A 14,704-nucleotide genomic window follows, 5' to 3' on the forward strand; every position below is an offset into this window, starting at 1 on the left:
GTAAATTCAAGCTTTCCAGTAGTAAAACTCATGTAATAAACCCCATTTTTGATGTACTGAACAGTGCAATCAGGCTCCCCTTTGATCATCCACAGCAATCTCCTTCTGTGGGTTTTAAAGCACATTATGAAGGGAGGAAAGCATCATCAGCCTCAATTTACAAGTGAGAAAGAAGATACAGGAGGAGACAAAATGATTAGCAAGGCTGGCTACTACGTCAGTACAGAAATGAGAATATAGCACACACTTCCTGACACCAAATTGGGCTCTTATCTAATAAGTCACACTGATAAGAGGTTTTAATTTATTACTGATACATCAAACAATCATTCCTCTTTATCTTCCTAGGCAGAGCTTTCTGTAGGAATGAGCTCCAAAAGCTTCTGACACAAATTCCGGTTGATACAGAGGTCAAAAACCTCAAAACCAAGCAAAATGAACCAAGAAAAAGGAGCCCTCCCCAAGTCATTAGCAAAAATTAAATGGTGCAAGTCCTTGTAAAATGAAAATGAAAAATTTGGTTTTGAAGTTGAAAATTCCATATTGCTTTAGCCAGGTTTAACACTTTGTGCTGGCCTTACACGGAGCACAGGTGTAAAGAGGACTAAATTTTGATCCATTTCTGTTAGGTGAAGCAAACACAAAATTATCCAGTCCTTTAAAAATCAGACTCATTCAAATAAATCCCTTATCTAATATTTTATGCATGATTTCCCCTGCTCAAAACCTAAAACACTGTCTTGCACTGACAGTGATTTGCAAGTAGTTTGCTTTCCCTAAATTTCAATGGACAGCATGAAGAAGAAAGTATTACACTTCTTGCCAGAGATCCTCATCATTTATGCAGAGAAAAGCCTGATTAATTAATCAGCCTTTATTTAAGCACAGAAGAGGGAAGGAAGGTGGAGATACACAGGCACTCCAAAAGAGACTCTGTAAGGAAGTGTTATTTTTAATATAAACGATTGGCTCCTGATGCAGCCTTCAAAGTCAGAAGGACTTAAAAAACACCTTCTATTTCTGCGAGCAGAGCAGTCACAGGCAGGAGAGCCGGAGCCCGCTGCTGCCCGTGCATCTGCAGCAGGCCTGTTTATGTAAGCTGCCGAGCAGCAGTGCTCACAAACCCCAGAGCACTCTGTTTGTGAGCAGGCAGGGGATGCAGTGGTGCCAGGGACACGCACATCCTGCAGCCCCTCTCCCACACGAGTGGGAAGCGCCGTGCGCTGAACTACCTGAGCCTGGCATCCAGAGGCGCCTCCGCCAGCCGGATCCAGAGCTGCCAGATCAATGTTCCCTGGGATGTGTGCCTGCTCATCGTGGTGACATCCCCTGGCAGGTTCGGTTAGGCTCAAGTGCTGGGTGTTACCTACGTCCTCCCCCTGCAGCACCACAGCTCCGTCCTTGCCCTCTCCAGGCCTGGGAGGAGAGAGGCTGCCGCAGCACAGGGAGCTGTGCTGGAGCCCAGGGCCACTGAGGGGGTTTTCACTAAGGAAATTAACCTCCCGGGTTAACTAATATCTGTTTCCTTGTTTGGTGGGCAGTTGTACCTCTTCTGCAATCGCCCCTGCACCCCAAGCCCTGCTGCTGTTTTCTCCAGGTTCTGTCAGGGGACACGAGGCACTGCAGATACCAGAACAGCAGAGCATCTTTCCGTGCTATGGGACTTACAGCACAGGGCCAAACTACTGCCAAAGTCCCCCCACGTCTCCAGCAATCTGTGTCTCTAGGGTGCTGTTACGTTTATCCCTAAAATCCAGTCCCTTCCCTGAGCTATTTCCTATTCATCTAGACGAGCACAAGCAATAGCTTTACTTTTTCCAGAGGAAAGCCTTCCTTTGGATTTTTTGTGCCTTGCCCCAGAGGGGGTCTCAGATGGCTCAGAGACCTGGCTGACAGCTTCACTGGCATGAAACACATGGAGATCCTTTATGCAGATGGCATCTGAGCTAACACTGTCTGTTAGGACCTAAGGAGGTCAAAACCTTAAACTATTTTAAAAGATGCTGTTCGGATGCAGATAATGGACTAACAAAGTCTGGGGAGCAGGCCTATGTCCCTTTCTTGCTGGATGGTGGTGATGGGGCCCATTCACACCTCACAGACGAACAGTTCTTACACTAAGACAAAAACCATAAAGGGCATCTGTATTTATCTGCAACAGCAGAACTGCCCGGAGCAGTTACACTAGGATTGTGTCTCTACAGAATTTACTAATCATCCATAAAATACATATGTTTCTCCCCTGGGACTCATTAAGAGGGCTGGGGTAGATGGGGCTGAGCCTGTCCTTCCTGGTGGCAGGTGGGAAAGGGAGCTTTTGCCTCCTGGAAAGGCTTGGAAATCACTGCCAGAGCAGGCTGTGATTTAATGCTAGGAAAAACTGTATCCCCTCAGTAAATGTACTTGGACTAGATTTTATGTAAGCAAACTCAGAAAAACCTTACTCATTCTTATGTCACTAATCCAGGCACCTCATAATTTGCAGGGGGTGGGGGGAGGAGAGGAAAATCGACACACTGCTGCTTGCCAGCCAAAACACAGCCCTGATTTCCCACCGCTTGGATTTCATTAATTTTCTGTGAGACAACAGCAGAGTATTTACCAATACCCAGGAAGCCACACACACCCCCCTGCAGGCGTTTATTGCCTTTGCTCATCAATAACTGCTCTAACTGGATGTCTGTGCGCAGCCAGATGGAGAGGCACAGCTTTCTTGACATGCCACGTTTTAACAGTCATAATGAAATGAAAGCATGCCAGTGGCTGCTATTAGGGACATCATCCCTCTAATTTCTGTGTTGTTGAAGATCAAACATTTTACAGATCAGGATGTAATGTCTTAATGTATCCTAGAGACAAGTCAATCTTCCTCTGCATCCTCGTGCCTTCCCTGCTCTTGCCAACACAGCACAGTCATTCTCTCCTCCGCTTCTCCATCCTTCCCTCTGCCCACAAACACTTCAGAGGCACTGAGCAGTTCAGTCACTGATTCTCAGGGCTGCCTCCTTGCCCGCTGTGGGAGCATCCTTCTGAAGAAGAGCAAACAACTGCAGAGTGTCTTTGAGGAAGCGAGACAGCCTGAGTGCACAGAATGTGGGGTCTCTTGATCAGCAGGAACACGCGCGGACAGAGCCCCAAGACACCAGAACAACAGAGTCCCACTCTGGGATTTGGTAAGCTTTGGCTTCATGAGGCAATAGATGCATTTTTATCAACCACTGGGAGGACCCAAAAACCATCTCTGCATAAGCAGAAAAGTAACCAGTTGCTAAAACCTTTCCCAGGAACCACATTACCCTCAGACACAATGATCTCATCGTGCTGCTTGCTGGCTTTGTGGTTCTCCCTAACAACCCCTGGTTCTCTCATTCCTCTTTCCCTAGGGATGCTGCATTTTTCACACGCAGGCATGTAATTGTCCAGGCCAAATGCTGACATCCCCTCTGTCCAAAGTTATTGCTCCACAAGCACACCACTGTGTCATGAAAAAGTCCCAGCACCCACAAATCTGTCTCATTCCTCCTTGGTCAGGCCCTACAAGACTTTAGGACCACAGACAGCAGGAAGGAACTGAACAAACACAGCCACCCAGCAAGCCAAACCAGAAATATTCACCAAAAAGTTTCTAAGTGTTCTCACCTTTGGAAACCTTGGTACCAAGCTGGACACTTTGCTACCAGTTGTGGAAATTAAAAGATAATGTCCTGATCTTTCTGCCTCATCACTTGGTGTTTGGTCAGAAGGTCTCCCTGCCTCTTCATTGGGAGTAGTCACCGCCCAAATTTTGCTTTAGTGACTCCCACACAGAGCTCCCTCCAACCAGCATCTCCCTCACCCATCCAAGGGTGGGAAATGCCTGTACCACCAGCCCTGACACGTCCTGTTCACAGCAGCACTTTCACAGAGCACCCTCTGCTTTCCAGCTGGAAACAGCAGAACTTCCTCCCTTCAAGGAAAGGGGAAGAGGAAGGTGAGAACTCCCCACCCTCTGGTCACACCCTGTTGTAACCCTCCAGGAAAAGGCAGTATAAGCTCAGGGGAGCTTCACCCTGCATATTTACCTGTTTGGTCTCCACCAAGCAGGGGAAGATGTGGACTTGGGATCACGAGAACCTGAAGGATGGTGACAAATGCTCCCAGATCTGCCCAGCCACAGCCACAAAAAGAACAAAAGAAAAAGTCAGTTTGGAGCTCCTCCCAAGGAAGCCAGTTCCTTGTTTTCTGGTGCATGATCAAAACCCCAAACCCAGCCCCATGTAAGTCACCCACACCTCCCTGTCAGGAGTATTCCACCACAGCTGCTGCTTTGGCCACTTCCAGCAATGAATGCATGAAAACTGACACCAAGTTTCATGAGCTTTAGCTGTGCTATGATTCACACTTTCCTAAATGGTAATTTAATGATACTGTAATATTTCGATCCTATTACATCTAATTAGATAAGACAGGGGCTTGTGATGAGACTGTACCTCACACCAGTCAATGACTATTCAGTTTTACGTGACATCCAGCGTTTTGATTCCCATTTAATTTCAGCTTTACTCCAAGTTCATATCACATTTCTAATGAAGGCTGGATTCCTGTCTGCCTTTGGGGCTCCCAGTCTGCAAGCCTGGGGAGCACAGGAATCACATCTCACCATCCTTTGTCACAGAGGTTTGAGTCAGGAGTGTCTGCAAGCTTGGCAGCGGACAACAGGCTGAGGACATGGTGACACAGGCCTCAGTAACTCAGTACTGGCACTTCATATGTGCATAAAACAGCATCTCATCCTCCCCTTTGTGAAGGAAAGCATTGGGAATATCAGGATCTCTTGGGAAAACCCACCATTACGTTAGGGTGAACTAGAACATTTATCACAGTATCTGGTGCAGACATTTTCAGGCAAGGGACTGATGTCCCCGACCCAAGGCTGTTTCCAAGTCACTTTTTAAGCTCTGCATAACAATTCTATCAACCCATCATTTCCTCTGGTGGAAATCCTCATTCACATCTGCCCACTTCCACTCTTTCCAATCAGTTAATGTTTCTTGAGCAATCTCGGCCATAACCTATGTCCTTGTAACCAAGTCCCCCCTTCCTTATCAACAAGGGACAGAGATGGAGAGAGGATTGTGGTTATGCTTATTATCCAGAAAGCTACTTTTTCTTTAAATGCCTTAAATTTGCTTGTTTTGAGTTATTGAATTCAACTTTTCTCGGCTCAAGTTTTATGCTAAAAAATCCCACTATTCAGTCCTGCCTGGCAACAATTACTATGGCCCCAGTTTGCTTCACGATATATGAAAAGGCTTCTATAGATTCTGGCAGCAGATTTGTTTGTTATTTTTATGGAATACTCATAGACTGCAAGCGATCACTGCAAGAGTTGGTGCTAAAGAACTTCCTTCAGGCTGGCAGTAGCTCAGTTTCCCTGCCCATGCACACAGACCAGGAACAGCAATGCCTTTAAACTGAAACTGTGAAGACTGAGCTGCCAATCATTAAATTCTTTACACGTTAAAAAAAAAAAAAAAAAAGGCACATTTGAATAGAGGACTGCAAGTTCCAGCCTCCAGCTGGGATTTAGCAATGCTGAAGTCCATTCACTGCTGGCACATTTTTCATATGCCACAGGTATCTCTCAGCTTTTGGAAACCTACCTGGTTGGACTGGATCTGAGAAGTGACCTGACAAAAGATGGATTTACCCTGTCTCCCCTCTGCTGAGCCCCACGTTCAACAGAGATCAGGGTTAACACTCAAACTCAACACCAGATTAGTTTTTCACAGAGAAATTTTAAGACCATGCTGTCCACTAGGGAGGGAGAAGATCACAGGAACAAGGTGCTTCAGAAATTGAACTTGTCAGGTCAGATTAGCTTAGAAGTCAGGCATAAGGTTTACTTTTTTTCTGATTAGAAGTTAATTTGAGTTATTAATTGGAATTTCAAAACCCAGCATTGCCATCAGGACTGTGATGCAGTAAGTATATAAAAACCTCAACACAATTAAGGTAACAAATGCTGTAAAGTACATTAATAAAATTATTACATTAAACAATTATCTCCTTACTTGCATTCAAAAAGAAATCCTTTAAAGGCTTACTGAATAAAATTAAATAATAGGAACAAAATTAGTCGATCAGCCAACTAGCCTGTGATTAGGAGGACAGAAAAATTGGCTGGCTAAGTGCTTGTGGAGGATTATTTCTGTGGCATTCAACCTCAGGGTCGGGTAAGGAGAAGATGATGAAGGAAGAAAGCTGAGCAAGTGCAAAATAAACAGGATGAACTTCCAGTTGTGGGAAAAGTACATTGTCAGTGGACTGAGATGGATCAAAATGTGAACATGACTGATGCACACCACCATCCATGGATCAGGGACTACAAGAAAGTGATAAAAAGCTGGTGCTAAACATGGCAAGGCTTAAAATCTGGACTTATTAGTAGTCACTTCCAAATAGACACTCAGATTTTTACTCAAACTGCCAGCAATAGTGAGTAATTTTGAAAGCATGGGTACAGAGAGGCAGATATATTTTGTAATAACCCCAACACTCTGATTTTGATAACTAGATTGGAATTTGAACTTTCACTGATTTATTTTCTGGGTTATAGTGGAGCTGATAAGGAAGAAAAAAGGATCATTTTTTCTGAGAAATATTGCATCCTGCCTGGAACAGGATAATCAAGTGGTCAAAACATAATAAGGAGGGAAGGGGAAAGATTCTTATCTCAGAACTTCCATTTACAGAACACAGAACCTGGCGAGAGGAGCAAGAGGAACCAGGTGTGTGGAAAGAGAATCAGAACTTGCAGGTCTTTGAGAGCTTCAGCTTCAGGCATCACTGGCAGGGCTTTGGAGATCAGACATTTCAGAGGGTTTCACTTTGCAGAAGCTTGGAAGCCTCGGGGACTTCATCCCCAAGGCATTAAAAAGAAAAATAAGACATATCAAAGTAGATTTATTCTTAAAAATCTACTCAAACTGCTAATTGCAAGGATATTTTTGAGTAAAATGGGTTGCTTAATACTGTGATCACAGGTCTGTAAAAATTTTGCTAGCAACTTTCAAAAATCACTTACAAACCTCTACAAAATAATTCTGAGGAGCCAACCCTATTATCATCCACGCAGAACTAAAACTGTGTATACAAGACACAAAATTCTAAAATTCTCATTTTAATAAAGACAAGTTGCTGAAAAGTTACTTAAAATAATATCTTTTACCTCATCAATGAAATTATCTGCATGAAATGTAACCAATATCCTTGACACCTGTCCTGCAAAAAAGGTGCTGATGCTTTTATAAGAAATAAGAGGTAAATTACCAACTAAATAATATATATCTCTGAATTACCAAAATATTGAAGTCCCTTTGAGGCAAAATTTGTTTGCTTCTAACTCGACCTTAGACAGCAGGTTATCACAGGCAAATGGTCTTATCATAATTATGAACCAGTTTGCTCTTTCCAGCATATTTTGGGCTGATTTTCTGACAGTGTATTGTGGGTTTTTCTACCAGTTTTTACTGCTTTACCTCAGAGAAACCAAATTTTATGTGTTGTTTTCTTCCCTTCTTGACTATGCCAAACATCAAGCTTCCTTTAATTCCAGTCATCCCCATTGAATACTTAAATCCCTTTGCTGCATCTCCAAATGTTCCTGCTTTAATAACAAGCACTCCCACCCTGATACCACACGCAGCACACCAAGAGTTTTCAGGGTGAATCCAGAGAGGTGCACCAAGGCAGGAATGGAAACAGATGATCTTTAACATCCCTTCCAGCCCAAACCATTCCGTGGTTCCATCATTTGCTCCTTAGGCCACAGCTTCTCCTGAAGGACCTCCAACCTATCCTCTTCCATCCACATTTTCTGCAGGCAGAACTGAGCCCTGAGATAAAACTCCCTTCCCTCATTGTACAGAGGGAATGCTGAGAGTGAGAATTAAGAGCACACTTGAGCAGATAAATGCCTGCCTGCCCAGAAAGAGGAGCAGAAACAAGAAAACCTCCCCTGACATGGGTGCAAGGTGAGGTTCCTGGGGCAGGGAGATCAGCCCCAGCTGTAACCACTGCCCTGGCTGGTGGCCAGCCCTGGGTCAGGACATGTTTCAGGAGCTCACATCCTTCAGAGCATTGGCGCAGCATTGCTACAGCCACAGCAGCACTGATGTTGGCTTGGAGTTGATAGTTTCCAGGGCCTCCAGCTGGGCTGGATCCTCACAGGGACATCCAACAGGGGATCTCCAGCTCAAACTCACTCTCAGCTCGACAGCAAATGAGCAGTTCACTTGTCAAGACCACAAACACAAGACTCCCCTAAGTCCTTCTTTTACACTTTCAGGGCATCAAGTGAAGGATTTTCCCAGTAAACATAGCTGAGTGCTTCTAGTCTGAGTGCTCCCCCAGAGGGGATCAGACAAGCATTAGGAAGGAAGAAAAGAAATACCTGCATAGAGTTTGTTGTTAGAAACCATCATCTAGAAGGGAAGCTTCACTTCCCTCAAAGTCTGGCAGGCTGAAGAGACTGAAGTTTTGTTTGGGAAAGCCTGAACCTCTGTGGAGCCTCTGCAAGTCAATTTTTTTTAAGATCTCTCATGAGCATGAGAATACATCACTATTTTCTATAAAGAGAACTTTGCCTTCACATTAAGACCCAATTCAGAGATACGTGTCTATTTGTACCCCCCTTTGCTGCCAGACAGTCTTGGCAGAACAAATACATTGCCAGCATCCTCCAGGCGAGGCACAGCAGCCTTGCAAGTGCTGTCCACCACTGACACAGACATTTTCCCCTTTTCTTTTCCCACCATGACATCTGGTTTAGCAGCAGCACAACATTCTGTGGGGTGAATTGTCTGAAGACAATATGAACCCAACACAGGATTTGTGCTTTCTGTGTTTTCCCTCCCACCATGGCCAGGCTGGACACTTCTATCTGGCTCCAGCCACAAGTGAAATCTTGGATTCCTCGGGGGGAGCAGCAGCCACATTTCAGGGTGTCAGCACCACTCTGACATCATTTACAGGTCTGGGTCACACTCATGACATGGGCAGTGGAGGCAGGGGCTGGCCACCAGTGCTCCTGCTGGTGACCCACAGCCCCTGGCCAGGCACCTCCACAGCCCCAGGGGCCTTCAAAGACTGTGAAACAACCAAGGCAGGCAGACAAAGCTGCCCTCTCTGACACATTTACTATTTGGGATTACTATCTACTGTGAAATATTAGCATTCCTTATTGGAAGAAAGACCATCCTTTCAAAAACTACCTACACCGAGCCATTTAAAAAATGGTTCCTTCCCAGGTCACCAAAAGGTTTTGAGGAAAGCCAAAGCACTTCTTTGGACCAACAACTTTACTTCATCTTAGATGTGCATTCAGAAGATGAAGCCCTTTTAGGGCGTGAGCAGTTGAAGAGTTCCATCACTAAAAAGGTTAAAGTGACACACTCTGACCTTATCAAAAGGTTTCTTTCCAATTATTTTCTAAACAAAACCCTTAGGAGAATTATGCATTCTATGCAATGTCTCGCTGTTAATGAAATTAATCATTTTCCTAATGAAATTTAAATGATTTTAATCTTCCTCATGAATAAAATCAAAACATCTTATTCCGAGCACTCTCATCAGTTCAAGTTAAAAGAGAATTGCCTAAGAATACAATGGAAATAGATTAAATCAGCTTCAGATGTTCTTAAAGGGGTGCTCAGCCTTGGCACCTACCCAGCACGGAAAATTTCAGCCTCAAACAGCTCAGGTTCAGTCAAATTATGAGGAACAGAAACCTGAGCCTTCTCATGATAAGTGCAAGGAAGCCACAGTGAGGCAGGGCCAGCAGGGCGATGACAAAGTGCCCAAGTCCCCTCCACGGGGACACAGAATTTAACCTTTATGGCAAAAGGAGTGCAGGGAAGACAAGATGGACCTCAGGTGGGGAAAGCTGCCAGTGCTGGGCGTCCAGCCTTGTCTCCCAGCATTAGGATGCCTGTTGGACCCAACCAGCTCTCAGCCAGCTGGCCCCAGGCCCGTCCTGGGAAGGTGGGGATCCGCCAGGTTCTCAAACCCTTGGATGGGCACACAATTACTGCACTGCCTTCTGCAGGTGTCTGATCTCAGCCCAGCTGTCCCCACAGCCCAGGGCAGGGACCAAGGGGGACTTCTGGCCACACAGAAACTCCCTGCCTGTCTGGTCACCGTTTCCATCTCTCCGAACCAGGCCAATATCATAACCAAACGAGTGAAGCACAAGTAGTGGGGTTTGCTCCAGCCCAGCTCCCAGGACTCATCACTATCTCTGGTCAGCAGCTCACTTCAAGAGGTCCTGCCATCAACTACCAGAGGTGGTGTTCCCAAATCCCCACCACTTGGGAGAGACCTGTCATTGACCCTCAAACCCAGGTGAGGGAGGACTCTCACTTCTGTGCCCAGTTTTCCCTGTCCATGCCATCCTTTGTTTCTTCACATCTCCCTTACTTTTCAGTAAGGTGGTAATGTCTTTTCCACCCTTCAATAATTAAAAGCCTGATTTTTTTTTTTTCACCTTAAGGGTCAAAAAAGAAGCAAAGAGCAACACCACTTCCAGCTGAAACAGAAAGGAAAAATTCAATAGGCAAACCATCATTATTCTGTGGTGTGTATACCATGTGCCTGGAATGCTACTGGAGGCACCTGACAGACAAAAACATAGAACAGGAGAGGCTGAAGAAGCAAAAATACTACAGTAAATTTCCTTGGGATGTTAGAATGATCCAGAAATCCTTTTGCCCGGTTTCCCCATACATGACCCTTACTCTGATAGATTGCACCAAGCCACAGTTCCTCTGCTGCCTCATGTACAATGTGCGGTCACTCCAGAGAAAGCAGGGCAAAGATAGCAAGAGTTTATTTATTTAATTCCCCAGAGATTTATCCAGCCACATCCAACCCAGCCACCTCAGGAATTCAGCTGGGAGGGCCATTACGTTGAGCATAGGCTGGACTGGATGGATTGTGTGAAAAACGTGAAATGAATAATTCATGTTCTTATGGCAAATTGGAAAATTATAAAGCTGTATAAATTTATATCAGGTAAAAGTCTATGTTTTAGGAGGTTTCTGCAGCAGATGGTGAAACTGACCGCCCTGAAAATCAGGCGTCTCCATTCAGAAGGGAACAAAAGACTTTGCAGCCTTCTCAAGTATTGGGAGGGGACCTGTCGAGATGAGCCCTATCAGCAACTCACACCTCGGGAGCCACCTTCATAGACCATCAAGCAATATCACCCATATCTCGAACATTCATCAACTATAAGGATCCATAGAAACTGAATATTAACACATGGACTTGGGAAGTGAGCTCTTTTCAATCCGACCGAGATGAATTTGGGTTTGAATAGCTAACCAAGAAACAAAGGGACGTATGGGGAAATATTGCCAGAGGCAGAATAAAGAGTATAAAAACCAAGCCTCGAACATGGCAAATTCGTGTACCCAGCTAGAGACACAGACGGCCAGGGTCCGTGTCTAAGGGTCACCCTTGGCTCTTTTTCCCGGCTCTTTCTGTCAAGTAGGTATCGCTGTTTGTGTGGGTTTTTTATTGCTTAAAATTCTGTGATTTGATTCCAAATTTTGTGATTTGAATTTTTAATAAACCAAATTATTGAATTTGGAAATAAATTGTCCTGACATTTATAACAGATTGCAAGACTCTTTCTGCAAGGTGGTGAGAGGAGAAGGGCTCAGCTCTGCATATGCACACCTTGAGATGGGCTGGCACTGACCAAGTGGCCCCAGCCAGCTGCCAGCACACAGCTGACACATGCCCACCTCAGCAGGGTGCTGTAGGATGCTGCTGACTCTACAGCCTTCAAAGCCAGCACAACGTGCACAACTGAAATGAAGGAAAATGGTGAGGAAAAAGCTACCTTTCAACAGGCATTGCCAGCCTGTCCCAGAGCAAACCTCCTGCCTGCACAGTATTTAGTGACCTGCACACCAGGCTCTCGGCCATGGGAGATGCTGGAGCAATGGTTCATCCCTCGCCAGCAGCAGTTACTGGTCAGACTCAACCTTAGAGGACTTTTCCAGCCTGAACAACTCCATGATGACCGGAGTGCCTGCACTGCAGCACCTGCCAAGGCAGTGTTTTTCAATGCCAGGGCTACACAGACGTGTGAGCACCCTGCAGCCTCCCATGGCAGAGCCCCTCACGCCCCGGGTCATCTCTGCCATGGCCAGCCCAGCCAAGGGGAAGTCCCTTCGGGGCTGTGCTGGGAGCTCGTCCTTTCCAAATACGTCGAAAACAGAAGGCCAGGGCTGGATGCAGGTTTACTGAGATCAGGGCTATTCTGGTGCAGACAGGCTATGTGCTGCTGATAGGGAGGATTAATGAGCCAGGCTGCTCATCCGTTGCAATTAGAAACAACACTACAACTATTTTGGTGCCATTTCTCTGCTGAGCACTCAAAGAGCTTATCAGCCCCTTCCATATCTGCATGTAATCACAGCTTTGTTAAATATAGGAGGGGAACAGCCATATGCACACGGTGCTCTGCCCTGGAGCTAAGGTGTGGAGGACCACTTGCTAAAGCTCACACAGCATTAGAGAGAAAGAGAGAAAGGTGTTGGGTGAATGGCACTAACAAGTCTGCAGTGTCACTTTGTGGTGGCTAAAAGTCCTCTGGCATTTTCAGTGCTCATAGAGCTGGACACAATGAGCACCTAACCTGCTCCAGCTGCAAGGAGAAGGCCCTCAGTGTCTGAAGCTGTAGCTAACCACCACATTTATCAGCATAAGAAATGGTTTTGTGACATTAGTAAAGGAGGAGGAATTCCAGCTCCTGGGCTCTGTTTCTCACCCTGACCTATGAGGAGATCCCTCTCATCTGCCCTAGCTGCAAAGTGGGAGAGACAACGCCTGTCTAAAGGATGAGGTCTTGCCTCCTGCTTCCATGTTGCTATTCACAGGTGTGGGTGATACTTCAAGGCAGAGAGGACTTCCAAATAGACCAGTCCTTTATTATGTCCAACATACTATGTTTCACACATCTCCTATGGAGTGGTAAACATTCTATCTGCCTTGATTCCCTGACAAACATGACGTATTTGTGACCGTGCATCAAATTGTCGATATGCTTCAAAATTCAGAGCAGAAACTGGACTCCTCAAACTTTCTCAGATTGTTACTGATGCTACACTGATAAGAGTTCAGCTAAGACAGCTGGAAGAAACAGCTCATCCAGGGCACTGGAGTTTCCCCTCCAGATACTCTCACAGACCGCAGCCCAGAGGAGCTTCTCCAACAGGGTGCACTCCAGCAGATCAACAGCTGGAATCCAGGCCATGTCCTGGTGGTCACCACAGCCCTCACCACTCAAGGGGCAGAGCTGAAATCTGAGGAGGGAAATAAACCATCAGTGTTTGCACCTGTTTGCCTCATACTGGAAACTAGTCCCTAAAGCTGCTATCAGGATCTGATACAGACATTCAGTCCCAGGTGTTGAAGGGTTACAAGACAGAGCAAAGCATTGAAGCACATGCACAACACTGCATCAAAGATGGATGCCTTGAAAAGAGCTTCCAAATGGATGTTAGCAGGGCAAAGCTTGGTTCAGGACTGTCAGACCTCATTCAGATCTCTGAAAATGTGAACAGCTCCTTAGCCACCTGCTAGTGTCTCAGTTTTCACACCAGCATCCTCTTCCTTTACCCTAATGGATTTTAACAACCAACATACTCTCATTGAAGCTGCTGCCAATGCCTCTGACTAGACATTTTGTACCTGCCTGTGTCCCGGACCAGAGAGAGATTCTACAGTACAGCAGCCCTCTATGCAGAGTCCCTGCATCACAGACAAACCTCTGCCCATCCTTATAGCAACTTACTCTGCTGCTCGACAATGTGATCTTCTGCAAAAGCTCCACTGGCGTCTGCCAGAAGAGCAACTTGATACGAAACTCACAAGTGCCAGACAGCTCCTTCATCTCTCCATGACAAATAAATCTCCAGGATAAGTCCATGCTCTCCAGTGTCACTTCTTATATATAGACAATCAAAGAAACTAAGGTACAGAAGTCTTATTACATGCCTTGAAGACAAGGCATATAAGTCAAATTATATTTAACCCGTCATTTAGTGATTTATCTAACAGAAATAATTTGTTACATTTTTGATTTTACTCTCTGATTCACATAAAGGTTTTCAAGTGTTTCTGTAGTGTACAGAAACATTCCCTGGTTCTGTAGTGTGCTGAACTCTTCCCCTCCGAGATACAGCCACTCTCATCCTCAGGAATAAACCTTCAGGTTATTTTTCCTTGCCACTGAAATGAACCCAGCCCCGAAGCAGGGGGTCGCAGGCTCTTGGCTCGGTCTGACGAACTCCCGTCACATCCTGGGAAGACGCTGAACAGATGGGCATCTCACAGGGCAGGATTTAAGCCAGACTGGATCCAGCCAAATTCAACAGGACCTCAGACAGTTTCCAAGGCCAGGGACTGCATCTCTACATACTGCAGGATACAGGATACTGCCTCCCCAAGATACAACGAGCAGGGCAGCTCAGTCACCGAGTCAGCAGTAGGAATTCTGGCTGCACCCTGGGTAAGGTCTGCTATTGTTCCTCACTCTGGCTCACAGCTACCTGAGAGGCCTCTCCACCTGGGCAGCACCAACTAGAGATGCTCAGCAGGTGACTGAGATATGGAATTTTGCCATCCCAACAGTGCCCCTTGTTTCTGGTAA

Source organism: Prinia subflava, chromosome 2 (genome assembly GCF_021018805.1).
Source record: "Prinia subflava isolate CZ2003 ecotype Zambia chromosome 2, Cam_Psub_1.2, whole genome shotgun sequence".
Taxonomy (NCBI): Eukaryota; Metazoa; Chordata; class Aves; order Passeriformes; family Cisticolidae; genus Prinia; species Prinia subflava.